The following is a 17,884-nucleotide window of genomic DNA, read 5'->3' on the forward strand; positions in this document are numbered from 1 at the left end:
ATGCTAGTAGTGCACAGAACGGCTTAGTTTGGAAGGGACTTTAAAGATCATCCAGTTCTAATTCCCCTGGCCATGAGCAGGGACACTTTCCACTATAGCAGGCTGCTCAAGGTCTCTTCCAACCCGGCCTTGAACAGCTCCAGGGAGGGGGCATCCACAACCTTCCTGGGCAACGTGTTCCAGTGTCTCACCACCCTCACGAGAAAGATTTTCTTTCTTATCTTCAGCCTAAGTCTCCTCTCCTCTCAATCCACTTCCTCTCATCCTGTGTTGCCATTTAAAAACACCAGGGCAAAACCTCCCGGGGCAGATCTTTGATTATCCCCATCTTCCCCCACTTCTTTCCCCGTAGGAAAAAAAATTAGGCAGGGGGAAAGGAAAAGGGTAGACAATCGACTGACACAGAATTAGAAGCTAAAAGGGTAATTTTTAACGAGAAATAACAGGTAGTAAGGAAGAAGGAACATACTAAACTAAAAACATACTAAACTAAAAGATAATATACATACTGATATATATACAACCCCCATCACGGATGGCCACGGATTCCCCTCGACAACAACGGATTCCTCTGGAGGTAGGCCTCCACACATGGAGGTAGGCCATACCGCATGGCCAGTAGCTCCCTCCGGCAAGGAAGCTCCAGAAGCAAAAGCAGGAAGCCAAAGAAAACCACACACATACATGCCCCTGCCCTGCCCTTAAATAGAGCCAGGAAAGGGGTGGGGATAAACCTGATTCAGTAACGCCCACCTGGGATCTGGTGACCCCCTGCGGGGTCAGCCGACTCCCACCTTAACCCACCACATCCTATCACTTCAAGCCCTTGTATAAAGTCCCTCCCCAGCTTTCTTGTAGCCCCTTTCAGGTGCTGGAAGGCTGCCATAAGGTCTCCCCACAGCCTTCTCTTCCCCAGGCTGAATAACCTCAGCTTTCTCAGCCTGTCCACATAGGGGAGGTGCTCCAGGCCTCTGATCATCTTCATAGCCTCCTCTGGGCCTGCTCCAGCAGCTCAGTGTCTTATGCTGGGGGGCACCAGGACTGGACACAGTGCTGCAGATTTATTCAGCACAGAACAACTGATTACAGCTATCTTCTTTACTGCACCAGATATGAAAAAATAAATTAGCCATATCAACCTTACTAATCTATCTGTCATGGCTAAAACAAGTAAAACAAATTTGCAGGCAGGCTAAGGCACGCAGAGCAAGCTTGATAGCCCCCAGTCTGAGGCTAAATTGCTATGATAAGGTGTAGAGACAAGCTGGGAAATTATGCAGCTAGAGGCCTGTCCAACAGGCCCATTGTGGGGAGCGTACTTATTCCCTCCTCACACTCTGGGTCTGGAGGAGCAAGCACGGAACTTGAAGGTACAACCAGTGTGGAATGAATTTCTTCTGGCAGGGTATATAGCTCAGGTCCTCAGACTTGCCTAAGGGCTTGTAATATTTTCCCTGCTCCAGCTAGAATTATTTCAGGCAAAGTCCCCTGTTGAGAGAACGAGAGGGTTCTACACAAAAATATCAAACAATAAGCTAAATATTCACAGTCCTGTGACTGCAGCAGGAATGGAGAGCTTCTTTGGAGCCTGCCAGATACTTCTAAAGCTCTGTCCTGATTAACATGAGGAGATACAACCAGGGCAGCCAGGCCACTGCTGAGGACACAGCTGCTTCTTTATGACTTGCACCAGGCAGGTCCTGCATGAGCTTATTTGCTTTGCCCAGTCTTTGTGCAGCATGGATGTGGACAACCACACTCTTGGCAAGCGTGAAGGAAGCCCCTTGGCTTCATTGAACCTGGCAGCTGTCACAGTGGCAGCCACACCTTCAGCCCCTGCCTCAAGTCCATCCTGGACTGGTAGCCCTGGCTCAAAGAGTTTCCCAGCACTTCAGTGTGGTCCCTGCAGCATCATGGTCTCCCCCGTAGCTGTGGTAGGCTCTGAGGCTGGAGTGTTTCAATGTGTCCAGCTGGAACTGTGGCAAAACTACTAGGGTCTCATCTGCACACTGCTCCTGATGAAGGAGATCAGCCAGAGCTGATCTCACTGCTCCCTGACTGCCCTTGTGTACTGGTTTGGGGCCAGACAGATCCTCTCTTGCCCCAAGAAGGACAAAAGAATGAGATTCACACAAACGGATTGGAGAGTGATGGAAAGTTTAAACAGAAAAGCGATTGCTGAAGCTACAGAAAACTACAAAGGATAGTGGCAAAGAGTATCCCAAAGCGTACAGGACCCCTCACAGAATTCCCAAAGGCTTCCCTATCCTCCCTTCCTCCCACCTGAGGGTCTATCCAAACCCCCCAGGGCTCTTTCTTCCCCCCTCCCGCTCCTAGGCAAGTCTCAGGCTGGCCAGGTCTGAGACTGCCCCCTCCCTCCATTCTCCTCCTGGCATTAGGCCTAGACAGGCCTAAGAGGCCTTGAGGATACTCCCCCACAGTTACCTGATAAGAGAGGACATCTCCCATGGGAGCAGAGAGGGAAGAAAGAGCAAGAGAATGACTCTGCAGATGGCTTTATAGGGCGCAGGATTTATGGGTAGAAATACGCTGTTTCCTGTGTCCACCCCTATGGGGTGGGCACCCGGGACACCAGAGCTGTAATTTATGTTGCAGTGGCAGGGGGCACCCAGCCTAAACTGCCACACCTTGGAAGGAGACTGAGCTATGGAGGAGGCCAAGGGAGGACATGCCTGGTTGCTATGTGGGGGCTGCAGCCAAACCTGCTCCTTTCCTTGCAGGAGCAGGCAGCGCTCACCTGGAATTCACAGCTGCCCACGAGGAGGAGGGCAAGCAGATCCCAAGCTTGTTTCCAGTATGGCAAGAAGTAGCTGTGACTCTAGAACTGGGAGAAAGTGTAGGATCAAGGCCATAGTGCTGATGAAATGGTCAGAAACCAGAAACAGGAGCAGGCAGTGGAGACAAAGGGCAGGCAGAGGAGAAGGTTGGACACTGGCAAGTCACAATAAATCCTAGGCTGCATTAAGAGGAGTGTGGTCAGCAGGTCAAGAGACGGGATTCTGCCTGTTTGCTCTGGTGAGACACCACCTCAAATACTGCATCCAGTTCTGGTGTCCTCATCCTAAGAAGGACACAGAGCTGTTGGAGTGAGTCCAGAGGAGGCCACAAAGATGATCCAAGGGCTGGAGCACCTCTGCTGTGAGTGTAGGCTGAGGGAGCTGGGGTTGTTCAGTCAAAGAAGAGCAGGCTCCTGGGGTACCTGCCTTCCAATACCTGAAAGGATCTTACAGGAAGGCTGCAGAGGGCTGTTCTTAAGCATGTCTGGTGACAGGACCAGAGGGAATGGTTTAGACTGCATCTTAGGAAGAAGTTCTTCAGTACAAGGGTGGTGGGATTCTGGAATAGACTGCACAGGAAGGTTCTGGATGCCTCCTTCCTCAGATTGTTCAAGGCCAGGTTGGCTGAGGCCTTGAGCAACCAAGTCTAGTTAAGAAGCGTCCTTGCCCATGGTGGGGAGGTTGGAGTAGGTAATCTCTAAGGTCACTTCCAACATAAGCCATTCTATGATTCAAAAAAAGCTTTGAAAGTTATGGGAGAGGCCAGCAAATCCCAGTGCTGCAGAAGGACTACAGCAAGAGCGACTGAAGAAACAAGGACAGAAAGTACTAATCTGGAAGAAACAGTGCCCAAAGCAAGGACAGAAGGTGGGAGTGAGGGAACACATCAACAGGTATCACATATTCAGGGCACAGAGTCAGGGACAGAAGACATAGAGAGGCCCATGTGCAGGAAAGATTGAAGAAGCACCCATTGCCTTGTTTCCTCAGACAGTGAGAGGTCTGTGTCTTGCACCCCAAAACCTTCTTTCTCATGTGCTCCTCAATACGTCTGTGGATGGGAATTAGCGCAGCTCAACTCTTATCTTTTTAGTCATGATTTCTGTTCTCTCTCTTCAATGCAACTTAGTCCTAGAGTCCAAAGAAATCCTGAGGGAGTGTGATGGTTTGAAACTGTCTTTTTAATTTTTCCTTGCAACGTTCAGAACAGAGAAAGTGAAAGAGTATAAATAAGTCACTGTTGGGTGTAAGAAAGCAAAATACTGATTGTTCTAAACACTTCCATTGGATAGATAGAAATGTTTAAGAGCTATTACCCAAAACAAAGTGGGCACTCTGCACATTCTGCGTTCTGCAGTGGGGGCAGTTGCTGGGCTGTCTGGCTGCTGTTTCTTCTTCTCTTCTGGCTGAAGATAACACACTGACCTTGGCAGCTAAGTTAACAACTTTCTGCTTAACTAACTCTGCTTCTCTGTCCAGGGGGGTCTGGGGGGAAGCTCCTGGGAGAGAGAGAGGCCCCTTTGGGAGGGTCCCCTTGGGGGGAAGCAAAGGGAGATCGGTTGTGCTTTTTCTGTTGATTGTATATATTTGTAAATGTTGTGAATTTTGTATATTTGTACATATTCATTGCATTTCATCATAGATTTTAGACTCTGCTTGTAAATACAGCTTTTCATTTGCTTCCAGACTGAGCTGGCCTGGTTATTGTTGGTGGAGGGGGAATTTCAGCTCACACAGACACACTTTTTATTTTTGGCGCCCAACGTGGGGCTTGATTGCTTGTATAATTTATTTCTGCTCGGATTAGGAAGCAAAATGAAGCTGTTTTGGATTCTGAGTCATTCTATTTCATCTATTATTGGTGCAATTGTCTACAGATGGGCTGTTTCCTGCATGATAGACAAGATTGTGAGATATGTGGCATGTAAGTAATTTCTTTGGATTAAGAACAAGTTACTGAATGTTGGTGAATTTTGTTGTGGTCTTATTGGGCTAAGAAGCTATGGTAACTCAACTATGGATCTGCTAGCAGACACATTTGATTTTGTTACTCCTCTTACAACTACAGAGGGTCTTTGGAACCAGTGGTACCTTAGACATCTTGTGCTAATCTTAATTTTGTTGCTTCTTGGAATAATCATATGGCTATTGATAGCACTGTGTCAAGAAAGACATAAGGCTACTTGCTCTTCCAACTCTGCTGTGAATGTGAAAACCAATCCAGTAAATTTGGTGGCCACTGTAAGCAGAAAGCGTAAAGGAGCTGCAGGAGGAGATGCAGATGCTGCAGGAGATGGTGCAGATGGAGATGAGGGTCCTTCTACTCAGGTCCCTCTGTTAAGAAAGATCCTTCTGGTGAGGAAGAGAGGGTCAGCCTTAAAACTCTGGTAGACTTCTTGAGACCCCACATGGATGATGGAGATGTAGGTCAGGATGTAGACCCTGGTAGATTAGCAACTGCTGGCAGAGCCTCTGAACTCAAGGAAATTCAACGGAGGATTACAACAGGATTATGGGGACAGCGACCTCAGGATGATGATGAGGAGGAGGAGGAGGATGACATACAGTCAGCTAATGCACCCAGACAGGAAATTAGACATGTGAGGAAGGATTACATCAGAGGAGATAACGAGCCAGTCCTGTCTTGGCTAGCCAGGTGTTTTGATATGGGAGTCCCAGCATTGGTGGTAGGTGACAAGTCGGCCTCTCAGTTGGGTATGCTCTCAAAGGATACAGGCATAGACAGGCATCTAGGCAAGTGCATTGGTAAAGTTTCTCTGTGGGCACGCATCCTACTGGCAGTCTCGCTGAGGTACCCCAGCAGAGATGATTTACCATGGAACCCTAAGCCTTGGACTACAATAGAGGATGGAATCAAGCATCTGAGAGAATTTGCTGTGAGAGAAATAATGTATGGAGATCATAAGACTCTGAATCCTGATGAAATTCCTGTTGGAACAGGCCTTGCCAAAAAGCTCATTAAGCTTGCTCCTCCTAATTATGCTACTATTCTGGCAAGCAGGATTGTGGCAAGAAATTATGGTGGAGCACCTCCTACTGTTGGCCATTTCACTGACCAAATGAGGCAATTGGAGGATAGTCTCGCACGTTCTTCTTTGGTTTCAGCCATTGAAACTTTGTCTGGAGAAATAAAGAATTGCATGAAAGAGCTGAAGGAGGAACTTAAAACCTCCATATCCAACTTGATGAAGGGGGATGATTCTGATTCCTCTTCCTCCAGATGGATACAAGTTTCAGCTGTCAGAAACAGACGCGCTCCAAGAAGGCCATTCCAGAACAGGTCAAACCAAAACAGACAGCAGAAGCAATCATGTGGCAGTATCTGGATAACTCTGTGTGATCAGTTTGGTGAGAACATGAACAGATGGGATGGTCAACCAACTTCTGATCTTTTCGAGAGGTTACGGGAGCTGCAGAGGGGCAGATCCCGAGCTAGCAATACCAGGAGGGTAGCTGTCGCTTCCTCAGTTTCCCAGAACAACTCTGATAGCTCCAACAGTGATCCTAATTCTGATGCTGGACGTTGTGCCAGCTGTACATGTGGAGGTAATCCCCACCATTAGGGGTGCCCTGCCTTCCGCCAGGGGGAGGTAAGGGATAATGGAGATAACAAAATCTATTGGGATGTGTACATCCAGTGGCCTGGCACTTCAAAATTTCAGAAGTACAGGGCCTTGGTTGACACAGGAGCTCAGTGCACCATAATACCATCAAATTATCAAGGGGGAGAATCTGTAACTATTCAGGGAGTCACTGGTGGATCTCAAGAGCTGTTTAAGATAGAGGTTGATATAAGTTTAACTGGGAAGCAGTGGAAGAAACATACTATTGTAACAGGTCCTAATGCACCTTGTATTTTGGGAATTGATTTTCTGAGAGAAGGGCATTTTAAAGACCCTAAGGGTTACAAATGGGCTTTTGGAATAGCAACTGTAGAAATTGATGGAGGAAAATTGAAGTTGTCCATTAGACCTGAGCTTTCAGATGAATCTGCAGTTGTGGGACAACATGAGATAGAGGATGTAAAGCTGCCGGTTGCTTCTCAAACTGTGCATCACAGACAATACAGAACCAACCGTGACTCTTTGGTGCCCATTCAAAACTTGATTCGTCAGTTGGAGAGTCAGAAGGTCATCAGCAAAACTCATTCACCTTTCAACAGTCCAATCTGGCCTGTGAGAAAGCAGAATGGAGAGTGGCATCTGACAGTTGATTTCCGTGCCTTGAATGAAGTAACTCCACCCATGAGTGCAGCTGTACCCGACATGATGGAACTCCAATATGAGCTGGAATCCAAGCAGGCCAAATGGTATGCTACCATAGACATTGCTAATGCTTTCTTCTCTATTCCCATAGCAGAGGAATGCAGGCCTCAGTTTGCTTTCACCTGGAGAGGCATTCAGTACACATTCAATTGTTTGCCCCAGGGGTGGATTCACAGTTCAACCATCTGCCATGCAGCGATCCATGATGCTTTGGAGAAAGGTGGAGCTCCAGAACACATTCAGTTCATCAACGACATCATCGTCTGGGGTGAGACTGCTGAAGAAGTCTTCGAGAAAGGTAACAAAATCATTGACATTCTCTTGCAAGCTGGTTTGGCTATCAAGCGAGACAAGGTGAAAGGACCTGCCAGAGAAATCCAGTTTCTGGGAGTGCAGTGGCAGGATGGTCGCTGTCACATCCCAATGGATGTGATAAACAGAGTCTCCACCATGGCAAATCCCATCAACAAGAAAGAAACTCTGCGTTTCTTAGGCATAGTGGGATTTTGGAGACTGCACATTCCTGGATACAGTCAGATTGTGAAACCTCTATATGATGTGACTCGAAAGAGAAACAGTTTCCAATGGGGTCCTGAGCAACAAGCAGCCTTTGACCAGATCAAGCGAGAGGTAGTCCAAGCGATGGGTCTGGGACCTGTCCGAACTGGTCCAGACATTAAGAACATTCTGTACATGGCTGCGAGTGACAATGGTCCAACCTGGTGCTTATGGCAAAGAGCTCCAGGGGAGACACGAGGACGTCCTCTTGGTTTCTGGGGTCGTGGCTACAGAGGCTCAGAGGCAAACTACACTCCAACAGAGAAAGAGATTTTAGCTGCTTATGAAGGAGTGAAAGCTGCTTCTGAAGTGATTGGAACTGAGTCACAACTTCTTCTAGCTCCTAGATTGCCAGTTCTGAATTGGATGTTCAAAGGCAAAGGTTCTTCACCACATCATGCAGCAGATGCTACCTGGTCTAAGTGGATGGCTCTGATAACACAGAGAGCTCGAATGGGAAATCTCGAAAGGCCTGGTTTGGTGGAGGTGATCACAAACTGGCCAGAAGGCACAAGCTATGCAAAACCTCCAGAGGAGAGAGTAACTCGTGCTGAGGAAGCTCCTCCTTACAGTGATCTGTCTGATGATGAAAAGAGATATGCTTTGTTCACAGACGGTTCCTGTCATCTTGTTGGGAACAAGCGGAGATGGAAATCTGCAGTGTGGAGTCCAACGCGCAGAGTTGCAGAAGCGAGAGATGGAGAAGGAGAATCCAGTCAATTCGCAGAGGTAAAAGCTGTCCAGCTAGCTCTTAACATAGCTGAACGTGAGAGATGGCCAAAGCTTTATCTCTACACTGACTCGTGGATGGTAGCCAATGCCTTGTGGAGTTGGCTGAAAGACTGGAAGAAGAATGGCTGGCAGAGGAAAGGAAAGCCAATCTGGGCTGCAGATCTGTGGCAAGACATTGCTGCTCGCATCGACAGAATCCCAGTGAAAGTGAGACACATCGATGCTCACATTCCTAAGAGCAAAGCTACAGAGGAACAACAACACAACCATCAGGCAGATCTAGCTGCAAGAGTTTCCCAGGTGGACACAAACTCTGATCCTGATCCTGATCTTGACTGGAAACACCGAGGTGAGCTGTTCTTAGCTCGGTGGGCCCATGACTCGTCAGGACATCAAGGCAGAGATGCAACCTACCGATGGGCTCGTGACAGATCCATTGACATTTCCATGGATGCTATCACACAAGTCATCCATGACTGTGACATTTGTGCTGCTATTAAGCAGGCAAAGCGGATCAAGCCCTTGTGGTACGGTGACCGATGGTCCAAGTACAAGTATGGTGAAGCCTGGCAGATTGACTACATCACTCTACCTCGTTCTCCATCTGGTAAGCAGTATGTGCTGACTATGGTAGAGGTGAGCACTGGATGGCTGGAAACTTATCCAGTTCCTCATGCAACTGCACGTAACACCATTCTTGGTCTGGAAAGACAAATCCTGTGGAGACACGGAACTCCAGAGAGGATTGAGTCAGACAACAGAACTCACTTCAAGAACAATCTTGTAAAGAGCTGGGCCAAAGAGCACGGCATCGAGTGGATATTCCACATTCCCTACTATGCACCAGCTGCAGGGAAGATCGAACGCTACAATGGTTTGCTGAAAACCACTCTCAAAGCCATGGGGGGTGGATCATTGAAAAACTGGGAGAAACATTTAGCACAAGCAACCTGGTTAGTGAATAGTAGAGGTTCAGTGAATCGAGCTGGACCTGCCCAATCAGATTTGTTGTGAAAGGAAGAAGGTGATAGAGTTCCTGTTATCAGGGAGAAGAATCTGTTCGGCAAAACTGTTTGGGTATTTTCTCCTTCAGGAGAGGCCAAACCTGTCCGAGGGGTGGTTTCTGCTGAAGGTCCTTGTCACACCTATTGGGTGATGCAAGAAAATGGTGAAATTCAGTGTACTCCACAAAGAAATCCAACTTTGGCTGAGAGAGGTTAAATTCAGAGTGTTGTGCGACAGCATCGCGCCCAAGAGGAGAGTCCATGAGATCTACGGTGCACGAACCCTGAGAGCCCTGAGTCACCTGAGAGTCCCTGTTCCTTCCTTCGCTCCATCTGCGAGGAAACAAGCTGTTTGCTGTTTTTCCTGTGATTTGACTCTTTTGAATCATCTACATATGAGATAGCCAGAATGGACTATGGTCTTTATTCACCTATTGTTGTAGATATTATTTTAGATTAGATAAACGATAGTAGCAGCCAATGGAATTGTTTAGAAGGGGTGGACTGTGATGGTTTGAAACTGTCTTTTTAATTTTTCCTTGCAACGTTCAGAACAGAGAAAGTGAAAGAATGTAAATAAGTCACTATTGGGTGTAAGAAAGCAAAATACTGATTGTTCTAAACACTTCCATTGGATAGATAGAAATGTTTAAGAACTATTACCCAAAACAAAGTAGGCACTCTGCACATTCTGCGTTCGGCAGTGGGGGCAGTTGCTGGCCTGTCTGGCTGCTGTTTCTTCTTCTCTTCTGGCTGAAGATAACACACTGACCTTGGCAGCTAAGTTAACAACTCTCTGCTTAACTAACTCTGCTTCTCTGTCCAGGGGAGTCTGGGGGGAAGCTCCTGGGAGAGAGAGAGGCCCCTTTGGGAGGGTCCCCTTGGGGGGAAGCAAAGGGAGATCGGTTGTGCTTTTTCTGTTGATTGTATATATTTGTAAATGTTGTGAATTTTGTATATTTGTACATATTCATTGCATTTCATCATAGATTTTAGACTCTGCTTGTAAATACAGCCTTCATTTGCTTCCAGACTGGGCTAGCCTGGTTATTGTCGGTGGGGGGGGGAATTTCAGCTCACACAGACACAGGGAGTGATGGGAACGGGATGTGTTTCTTAAATGTGAAATAATTGCTTTCTGTTACTCCTAGGCATGGCTACACAGTTGTGACAGTGAAGCCCTGGGTATGGAGCAGAAGCTCAACACTTTTACCAGCTGTTCCCAAAGCTCTGCTGCAAGATGACCACAAGATGGACATAACCTGGACAGACTACTGAGGATGCTTGCAGCATACAAACCTGAGCAGCTGAGAGGCAGTTTAAGAAGATGCTCCTGGACATTTCTCAGCTGTTGGTGAGTGAGCCACAGAACTGGGAAGGCTTGCCTTCAGCCTGGTCTGATCCATTATCTGGCAGCTGGCATAGTGAGGAGTGGGCAGAGGAGCTTCGTAAGCTGTCTTGATTTACTAAGCTTTCAGAAGTTGAATAAGTCCCTAGTTTATGCAGCATCCTCTTGCTGCAGACCAAGCCAAACAAGTTGCAAAGACAGACAGTTCCCATCCTTTGGTTACATTCAATGTGTTCTGTAGCCCTGTGCAGGCAGCTGAAGAGAAGTGGAAACTTAGGGGATGCCTCACCATGTTGGGAAATACCAAGCACTTATTTGGTAGCTGTGGGTGCATTTGCCCACAGCTTTAAAAAGCTTAGCACACAAAAACACCAAAAAATCAATGAGTGCAGGAAGGTTATTGTAGGGTCTGGTCTGCAAAGGCTGCTGCTGGCTGCCTGCCAAGCTTTCTTTTCAGGGTCTGTGAGACAAACACTCAGATCAAACAAGCGTCGCAACACTGACCTCACCTACCTTGGTTATCAGGCACACCACCAGTACTGGTCCTGATAGGAAGCCTCTTTTGTGGCAAAGGCACTCAACACAGTAGTGGGAGCAGCTGCTTCTCCCAGGCCCCTGTGGTCACAGTGGCTGTTGTTCATTGCAGAGGACTAAAATCTGCACCTACAGAAGGACAGACATCCCACACTCCTGATAATGACAGTGCAGTGCTGCCTACCTCATTTCACAGAATCATAGAATGGCTTGAGTTGGAAGGAACCACAAAGATCATCTAGCCCCAACCCCCCTTGCCATGGGCAGGGACACCTCCCACTAGACCAGGTTGCTCAAAGCCTCAGACAGCTTGGTCTTAAAAACTTCCAGGAATGAGGTATCCACAGCTTTTCTGGGCAACCCATTCCAGTGCCTCACCACCCTCACAGTAAAGAACTTCTTCCTAACATCTAATCCAAATCTACCTTTAGTTAGTTTCCCTCAGTGCTGCAGTGTTCATGAGATCCTCTTACTATCCCATCATGGGATGATAGGTAGGCAGATGCAGAAGATCTGGAATGCTTTTTGCTATGAAAGCTTTAATAACCCATTGAGACATGCCCTTGTCCAGGACATGACATCCTACCCAGCAACTGGGCCTGAGACATGTGGGATTCTTGGGTCTTTTCCTTCTCTCAAGTGACTACCACTTGGTCTCGTTATTTCAAGAACTTTTCATAAGCTCCTAAGTATAAGAAAAATACAAATACCCAGCATGGCCACCACTCACTGCCTTCTAGAGGTGTGCATGGTCATGTGTTCAACTTGCTCCTCCTTCAGGGCACAGAAGGGGTGCTCCTGACCGGGGCAGTGGAAAGCAGGAGGAGGTCTGTGTGTAAGTGAGAGGTGATGGTGTCTGTCCAGGGCCATGGCTGTCTGCAAGTGGCTGCTCTCTGCCTCTTGCTTGACCTCTCCATTGCAGCCTCAGTGTTTGTGGCCCTTGCTGGCATGCTGGGCCCCAGCAGCTGGCTGCCCATGTTTGGTGAGCTGAGCTGAGGGCTGGAGCTGGGCTTTTGCTGGGTTTGCTGGTTTGCTGGGCCAGGCTAGTTTTGAGCCCCCTTTGAGCCTCCCTAATCCCAGGGGCTTTATCCAGCTGCTGCCCCATCATTTCTCTTTCTGGGTTGTTTTCAGCTGCCCAGGGCCATCAGCTGATGGTGGTGAGCAAGTGTTTGCTGCTCCCTCATTGTGGCTGGGCTAAGTCCCTGGAGCTGTGATTGTGGTGCTAATCCTCTGGGGGTCAGTGGGCTGGGTCAGAAGTCAGCCTGGCCTGAATGGAAGTGGCAGTGGTGCTGCTTCCACAGCAGAGTGGCAGCTTCCTCCTGCCTGGTGCCTGCTGTTCCTCTGGAAGACCTGCAGAAAGCAGGTGTGTGCTGCCCCAGTGTCCTGTGTGAGTCCCATGGGTGTCCTGGGTCTGAGTGCCAGAGGGGAGGTGAGGATGGGCTGGGAGCACTGGTGAGAGCAGCAGGCAGCTCAGCTTTTGTGCCTGAGAGCAAAGAACTTTCCTGAGGGCTGGTGGCACTGCCTGGAAACCTTCCAGCTGGTCCTGAAGGGGTCCTTGGCTATGGCAGTGCTGTGCTGGTGCCTGTGTCTGGGAAATTGCCCACCATGCTGGTTCCAGGTGGATCTGCTGTGGGGGCAGGGCCCCTCTCCAGGGTAGGAGATGCTCCTGGTGTCCCTGGGCAAGTCAGGCTGTGTCTGTTGGATGTGCCCAGGCAGAGGTGTGGAGAGGCAGGTGGAGATGGCAGCAGGAGGCAGAGGTGGTGTCAGGAGCAGTGAGGAAGCTGGAGGAGGTGGCAGTGGCCATGTGAGGAGTGGTTAAAGGCCAGGGAAGGGAGGTGTGTGGTGAGCTGCAGGTGAGGGGAGTGAGGCCTGACAGGAGTGAGGGAGCTGAAGATGAGCCTCTGCTGCAGCACAGCTCCTAATGCTGTGAGTGTGGACTGGGCTGACTCCTGTTCTGCTGCTCCTGAGCCAGCTGGGTGGAGCTACAGTGGAGAAACCTGTCCCCTGCTCTGCTCTCTGCTTTGCTGAGGAGTCTGCTGCATACAGAAGTGAAGATCTAAGATGCCCTGCCATGCACAAGAGATTTATTCTGCAGGAACTTCCACCTCAGGCCTCCCTTGATCCAAGTGCCGTGAGAACAAGTTCTCAGGCCATGTAGACCCTGCCCTACTAACTTTTCCCTGCCTGTGTACGCAGGGGGGGGCTGTGTACACAGATCTTGGGGGTGTTGAAGCTTCGCTCACCAACATTCTCCTAGACAAGTCCTCTGGTGTTTGGCTGGGGGTCATGCAGTCATTGTCCACCACCATGCCCCTGTGCAGAGTGCTCTGGGGTCTGGCCTTGAACCATGCTGGGCTGGAAATTTCAGGCTTCTACTGAGATAGCAGAGATGTGAGTCCTCCAAACTTTGCCACCAAGGCTGCTCCCACTCTTGGCACCCTAGGCCCTGGCCTTGGAACAGTACTGGCCTTTGTTGTCCACTGTTGAGTTCCAGGGCTTGATCCTCATGCTGTGAGAGGTTAGAATGTCCCTCTGCTGGGTGCTGCAGGACTCCCACTGGCTGGGTGAGGCATTGTTCTGCCAATTCACCCCAAGCCCAGCTTTCTGTCTCCACCAAGGTGTGGCCATAGCAGCCACTGTATCCATGGAATGGGATCAGAAAAAGCTGGCCAGCCTATGTTTCCCACCTATGTGGCATGGCACCACCACTGCTCCCAGCATGGGTGGTGGGTGTCTGGGTTCCACACCATGTCCTAGTGTAAGGGAAACATTCCACAGCAGGGATGGAGACAGCAGTGTGGAGAAGACAGTGTGAAGGACCATCAAAGAAAACTCTGCAGACCCTGGGAGATCAGCCTCATAAACCTGTTCCTTCAACACTCCACCTTTTTTTTCTCCTACCCACACTGATCATAATTTTGGAGGAAGATCACTGTGCAAGAATGGAACTTGCCTTTTTGTGTGTGTGTGTCCTTGAACCAAACAGCTATAGGCTCAGTATCTTTGCATAGCACCAGAACCACTTCTCCTACAAGATTTTTTAACCCTCAGCAACCACAGGTCGAGTAGTCTGGACAAGAGCTCCTGGAAGCCTTCCCTAACTCAGTGGAGGATTTTGCTATCCTCAGTCAGAAAGCAAGAGGGCAGCAGCCTCCAGTTTAACGGAGAAGACAGCAAAACCCATACAGCTGTACCCAGCAGAAAATGGCCTTGTTTGGGTATAGAAAAGAACTGCTAGAACGAAGGTCCCGGCTTTGGTAGTTCAGTACTTTAGTGACACTGCTTCATTTTGTGCCAACGCTCAGCGCAGACCTTGGCAGACAAATAGGTGGACATTTATCATTAACAGAAACTAAAAGCAGCTCCCTCCAACAGACAGATATCACTGAGACTTTGGACAGGTTTCAGCAGGGTGAAAGTTTATGTGCAGAGCTGCTGACACACCACAGTGACAGGAGGTTGGAAAGAAATCCACACAATGCTCACTTCTAACCCAAAGAAGCCTGAAAACCCTGTTAGATGTTTTTGGAGGAGAACATATATGGCAAACCATTGCATGGAGCAGTGGTGAGTCCTGGGAAGGGAATGGATGGAGGATTTAGGAGGAGGATGGAGGTACTAGCTGGAGTCCAAGGCTGGAAAGCTGATGTGGAATAGTGCAGAAGAAAAATGTGTCTCCTGGTCAGCTGAAGCAGTGTCTTCTCCAGTAACAGGACGATGGAGGCCTTTCTGTTCTGGGATCTCCTAGGTGAGGTCTGTTTCCACACCTTTGTTGCAGATGTGTTGAAACTCTGTCACACAGCCCATGTAGCAACCACAAGTTTTATCTGGGCAGGAGATGTCACAGTACAGCTGTGGGGACTGCAACTTATGAGGCAGAGTTGTAGGAGACTTGCTACCAGCTCTATTCCAAAGAGGAGGCTGCTGTAGCACAGGAGAGGAGGCCAAGGTGTCCTGTTGTGACAGAGAGATGTTGGAGCATGTGAGGTTTTGTAGTGGCCCATGTGAGTGGACTGATTTGTTTCAACTTGGCCAGTCTGAAACAGGACTGACAAGATCCATGGCTGATGTCCTGGCTGCTGAGGATGTTTTGTGCCCCCAGAGCTGCTGTAGTTGCTTGTGCTTTGGGAACAGCAGGAGGGAAAGCTGCTTTGAGCTAGGAGGTCCTGACCTCAAAGCAGTGTGCAAAAGGGGTGGAGGTGTGAGCAGCATCCCCACAAGTCCTGGGCTCTCACCAGCCTCATAGGCAGCTGGCACAGACTCAGGGCAGCTGTGCCAGCAGCAGTGCCAGCATGTGCCTGTGGTTGTGGCTGGGTGATCACAGCACAGTGTTGGCTGGGAGAAGTGCTGAAGGTGACACAGCTTGGCTGTGCCTCATTTCCCACTCTGGGGTGAAGTGCTATCTGTGTGCAGTTTCTCTGGGTATGTTTCCTGATGCCTGCCTTGATCCCCTTCTTAATATAATGTGAGCCAGGGTATGCCCAGGTGGCCAAGAAGGCCGACAGCATCCAGCAACAGTGTGGCCAGCAGGACCAGGGAAGAGATTTGCCCTCCATACTCATCCCTGGTGAGGCCACACCTTGAGTACTGCCTTCAGTTTTGGAGACCTCACTCCAGCGAAGACATGGAAATAGAGTGTGTCCAGAGAAAAGTAGTGAAGGCAGTGAAGGAACTGGAGAACAAGTTCTACAAGGAGCAGCTGAGAGACCTGTGGTTGTTTAGCCTGGAGAAAAGAAGGCTGAGGGGAGACCTTCTGGCTCTTTACAACTCCCTGAAAGGAGGTTGGAGTGTGTCCCTTGCTCTTCTCCCAAGAGAAACAAGAGGAATCAGCCTCAAGTTGCTCCATGGGAGGTTTAGGGTGGACATTAGGAAATATTTCTTCACTTGAAAGGGTTGTCAAGCCCTGAAGAACCCAGGGAGGTGGTCGAATCATCATCCCTGGAGGTATTTAAAAGACAGGTAGATGTGGTACTGAGGTACACAGCTCAGTGGTGCTGGGTTCATGGGCAGACACAATGTTCTTAAAGGTCTCTTCCAACCAAAATGATTCTACAATTCTGTAAAGGCCCCATGATTAAGTCAGCAGGTCAGAGCCCTTGTCTGGCCAGACTGTGCATGATCCTTGAAAGCTGTTCTGCCTCCTTCTTAAACTCTGACTGTAACTGTTCTGTTGTTATTCCTGCCACCACCCTTGTGATCTCCTAGCAAACTTCTTAAGCTGGATTTCCAGAGGTGTGAGAGCCATGTTCTGGATAGAAAAGAGTATGGTGCCAGGGTAGGAGAGGCCTAGGAAAGTGGAGACACAGAGAGAGAAAGGTTCATTCAGCAGTGAACTTCAAGCCCAGTTAGTCGATGAGAAGGCACAAGGTGGGCTGATGGGTGTTGCTGGATCCAGCTCTTTTAGCATGTCAAAGCTGACAACTGATGATCAATTTGATGTCCAAAGTGCCTCCAGCTGTCCTTCACTTTTGTTTCCTTGTGAACTAATTATTTAATTATGTTTTTCTTAGTTATACTTCAAATTGCATTTGTCTAACTGGTGGCTGAATGGATTTGGAAATCAAATGGGGATTTATCACAGCCAAACCATCTTTCCCTTTCTGAAACACCAGGTCCCTTTCATGAGAATGTGGCACAAAGTTCTCTTCCACCTCTGCTCCACCCTAGTGAGGCCACATCTGGATTATTGTGTCCAGTTCTAGGCTCCCCAGTTCAAGAGAGACAGGGAACAGAGTCCAACAGAGGGCTACAAAGATGATGAGGGGACTGGAGCATCTCTTGTAGAAGAGGTTGAGAGATCTGAGGCTGTTCAGCCTGGAGAAGGCTGAGAGAGGATCTTCTCAATGCTTATCAACATGTAAGGGGTGGTGCTCAAGAGGATGGGGCCAGACTCTTTTCAGTGGTGCCCAATGACAGGACCAACAGGCACAAACTGGAACCCAGGAGGTTTTACCTGAACATAAGGAGAAACTGCTGTGAGGCTGCTGGAGCCCTGGAGCAGCCTTCCCAGAGAGGTTGTAGAGTCTCCTTCTCTGGAGAGATTCCAAAGCCACCTGGACACAGCAATCCTTGGCAACTTGCTTTAGCAGGGGGCTGGACAAGGTGGTCCCAGAGGTCCCTTCCAGCCCTCACCATTCTGTAAGTCTGTGACCAGATAGTAAGGTACAATGCTACATGAGCAGGACAGGAGGGGCTGCTGGAAATGGTCCACTGGGCTGCAAACCAGATCCCTGCTGTTCTCTCAGGGATCAAATTCACTGGCAGATCATCATGGCTATAGGCAGAACAACATCATGACATGTGGGAAACAGCTGAATTCCTGGATGAACTGTATAGCCATGAATCCTCCACTGATGCCTATGGTGTCTCACCCTGAGATGGCCTTTACTGCCCACTCTAGCAGTGCTTTGCTAGGGAGGAGGATCTTAAGTTTCATCACTGCCTTCTTCCCAGTTACTGGAGAATTAGATCATACTTTTCTTTTACAGGACTGGGTGTGAGGATGAAATTTTTTGGTTATGCCTTCTGAAAAACAAAGTTCATCTAGCTCAGTGCATGCTGTTATCTCACAAACATGTACCACAAGCCCACCTGCAGCACCCATGGAGGTGTCCCAGGTCCTCC

Source organism: Indicator indicator, chromosome Z, assembly GCF_027791375.1.
Source record: "Indicator indicator isolate 239-I01 chromosome Z, UM_Iind_1.1, whole genome shotgun sequence".
Taxonomy (NCBI): domain Eukaryota; kingdom Metazoa; phylum Chordata; class Aves; order Piciformes; family Indicatoridae; genus Indicator; species Indicator indicator.